General features: G+C 36.7%; 1 protein-coding gene across 1 annotated transcript in view; it reads right to left on the bottom strand.

The window, feature by feature from the left end:
• mtmr4 (myotubularin related protein 4) overlaps nt 1-2,565 on the bottom strand; it is a 46,286-nt gene extending 43,721 nt beyond the window's left edge. The window contains exon 1 of the mRNA XM_024265670.2: nt 2,414-2,565. The gene's annotated coding sequence lies outside the window, so the exon portion shown is untranslated. The remainder of the gene's footprint in view (nt 1-2,413) is intronic.
• Nucleotides 2,566-3,880: the final 1,315 nt, after the last annotated feature.

The raw sequence follows: 3,880 nt of genomic DNA on the forward strand, positions 1-3,880 counted from the left end.
ACATGATTCTCAGGAGGCAGGGCTCCACATCAGACAGAGCTGAGAGCAAAGTCAATGATACAGGTAAGCATCCATCAGTAACAGAGGGAGGGGTTTCGATGCAGAGCTGCCAAATCCTGGTCCTCAAAACCTACCACCCTTCCAGTTTTTCAAATAAGAGGAAAAACTTGAGTCAGCAAATCTGTAGAAAGCAGTATTATAATAAAAGAAAAATTAAAGAAAGGACTGATTTAATAACAGAAAGTTCCTGAATACCAGGATTGGGCAGCCCTGAAGAGGGTGTGTCATAAGACGAAAAGACAAATGAACTTGACAGGCTGACATTTTGAAATATGCTGCAATTATAGTGGTGATTGATGTAAAGGACATTAATGTATGGGAAAAATCAATCTAGCACTGAGTGTAAGCGGTAATGGTTGAAAACCACAGATAAGAACAAGTTCATGTTGGTAAAAAGGAATCAAATCAATCAGGAAGTAAATAATCAGCTTCTGGCAAACATTTAGTTTCTCTTCCAGTTGTCTCTCTACTGTCTTTGCCTTTTTATGTACATGTGATGCAAACTAAAAGACATCCAATCACAAGCTTGATTCTATCAAGTCAGGTCAAATACAATTGGCTAAAGGTGAACCACAGTGAGGGACCAGTGTTGTGTTCACTAAGCATTTGATATTCATTTCTTCCACTGTGCTTCAAACAAAATAAATTCAGTATTGTCATTTAGAGTATTAAATGCCAAATGAATAATCTATATTGTATCCAAAAATTAGAATGTATCATTTGTATCAACACAAAGTTGGTTGAATCTTTTAAGTATTGAATGGTGGACCATATATTGAGATGCATATGTAATCATTCATACACACAACTCTAATTTACAGTTGCTATGGCCATGAGTCCTAAGAGACATACTGGCAAAACTCAAAAGGCTGAAATGTTTGTATGTGTTAATATGAATACTGAGCCAATTTCATCATGCATCCCTACATATTTCAGATTCATCAGTGCTTCTCAGCCAGCACCTTACAAGTTAACAGGTTTAAACTGAACACTTTAAAAACCTAAAATCCACAAAATATGATGAATTACAAACATAAAAAAACATCTAAAAAACGTTAAATATACTATGGTTAGAAAAGTTTTAAAGTCCCACTCCGATAATCTTTTTATCTATTTTAAAAGTGTTTCCAAAGTTCTTTTAATTATGATTTTGCTGTTTCTAACCAACTTTATTTTTTACAGTGACGTTTTTAGAGGCATAGATTCTGCAGAGCAGCAGGAGTTTATCAATGACTATTGGTGCAGAGTAACCCTGCCCCTACTTCCCATCATCCATCAGTTCACACCCTCTCCCGCTATTTTACAGCCCCGCATAATCCCAATCTAACATTAACGGTGCAACAAAAATGGCTACCAATATTAGAGCTATCCAGCTGTACAGTTTTGAGCCAGATGGCAGCTCAGACGAGGAAACAAACATGGATCTAGTCATCTACAAGTGGATGCATCAGAATGGAGCAGAGCAAGGAGCTTGTGGCCCACGGACTGTAGCATCTCCATCACGGCTACAAGCTTTCCTGAACAGCATTTTTTGTCTTCTCCTAATTCGCAACAATTTCAACAAAGAAAAAAAATTCCAAAAACATTATTTTCAAGATTAATTTTCTTTCCACATCTGGAGGACATGTTGAAAACACAAATTTAACTGGAGTGAGTATTTAAGAAAGAGTGCAATGTTTAAAAAAAAGAAGAAGAAGTGGAAACACCTAAACAGCTGGGCATTGCTACTATCAGTGGATATTTGGTATTTATTACAGCAAAAACTTATCTTAATAAAATGTAAGATGAAGATTAATTTAAGAGACCTTAGCAGTGATCTGAATATAACAAAAAACACAGCATCATATGGTGAGTGCACACACATGACATTTGAAAAACCAGTTTCTCTTCCTCTTTACTGGAATTCATCAAACCTCCACGACATTCTTCCTGTAGTGAATGACAAATGGAGAACAGCTGGCAGCTCTTAAATGAATCGTGTACTGTTGTTACCTGCCAACCCAACAGGTGTAAACTACAGGAACCGGGAGGACAAAGTTTAAAGAGCCATATGTTGAAAGTGAAAGTAGACAGCAGCCCCTCTACAGCTCCATACTCATTCCAGAGACTGCTCCTGGACAAACCGAAACCTCTTATCAGTGGGGATGAGCAATGTTTGAAAGGCCAGCAAGATGCTAGCTACCGGATAGCAATGTGGAAAGAAGCGGGCGAATACAATTCTTACAGCGCAGAAAACGACAAAGCAGCTAAAGAGCTGCCAGTCCCAAACCAGCCTGCCAGACAGCTAACATGTCATACAACATACACCCGCTAAAAGCTACTTCGTTTAAACAAATTGAATCGAGTTACTCACTCAGAAAGAATCAGGTGACACAACGGTGACTCAGTACACTACTCGACTTCCGCATTCTTGTGCGGTTAAAACAACTTCCGCCAATGAGGGGAAAGAAAGCCCTTTCGTCTCCACCAATGACCTGATAGTGTTCGTTTTGACCAATCAAAATTGACGCGGCTTGAGCCACGGACTCGCACACGCCCACAGTTTGACCAATCAGCGATCGGCGTTCCGCCGGGGCGCACCAATAGAAAATCACAGCGCGGCACAAACGGCCGCACACAAACAGCGCGGTACGTGCGGACGCTCACATCTTTTCAGGCGGGAGAGAACAGCCGAGAATTTAGAGAATGAATGGCACGCGCGTGCGCTTCAGCTAAAGACAAAACTTGAGCCATTTTATCCGTTTACAAAGCTACAACCGTGACTTACCAACAAGGGGCCTCAGTTAAACCAATTATTTACTTTATAGTTTTTGTTTTAATCAAAAATATTATTCATCAAAATAAAAGACGACCAGAAAACCTAATAATTAATCACACAACCATTTGTTAATTTATTTCACATATAAAACCTTATGTCGTGAAGACAGAAAGTTCTAGTTCTTGAGCCTGTGGTTCATGCTCAGCAGTTGTGCTCCCTCTGCTGGTGAGACCTAAGAAAGCAGGCTTTTTTTTCCCATGGAATTTTTATGTTGCCAAAAAAAAGTCAATTGAATATAATATTTTATTACCCTAGAAGTATATTAAATATAATAAATACAATTCTTAGATATTATCAGTAAAAGATTATATTTGTTGATTATTCCCTGATGTCCGAAAAGTGTTCTTTCTGTCAAAGAGAAGGAAATAGTATCTGTTGTCTCCATATTCTGGATTAACTTCAAAGGATACCTCACAAATATAAAGAGAAAAATGTTATGCTATCTAAACATAATATTTTATTTATATTTATTAACTCCTTCTCACATTCCGATAAAACAAGAAACCTAATCATAAGTTTGATAAAATATTGTGCACATGAGAGGAAATTGTCAGGAAAAGTCCCCATATCAAATAACTAAGTAAAAGATTAATAAGTAAAAGATTTTAAAATCTATTTGGCTCCTACAGAAAATCCAAAATATATAATCGAAAGTCATCCAAACAATTAGACATCCAAAAGTTTCTTAGTTTATTATTTCAAATTTGTTGACCCCTATTTTAATTGTAATTGACTTTTATTTATTTCATGCTTTTATGTTTAGTTGATTATTCAGGTTACAAGACTATGTAAATTGTTTTATTATTTAATTTGATGCGGAAAATGATCTGAAATGTTTGTATGCTATACTACTTTGTTCTAAAAAATTTGCCTTTTAAGGGTTTGCACAATTTTATACATCCAATTATCAGGACTTCATGCACTTGTGTGATAGCAGTTGTTCTGAAGAAAATCTCAGAAGAAAAAAAAACCTGGACCGCCAGATTTTTTTTTTTTTTTTGG

This window comes from Oryzias melastigma, linkage group LG14 (assembly GCF_002922805.2).
Source record: "Oryzias melastigma strain HK-1 linkage group LG14, ASM292280v2, whole genome shotgun sequence".
Classification (NCBI taxonomy): Eukaryota; Metazoa; Chordata; class Actinopteri; order Beloniformes; family Adrianichthyidae; genus Oryzias; species Oryzias melastigma.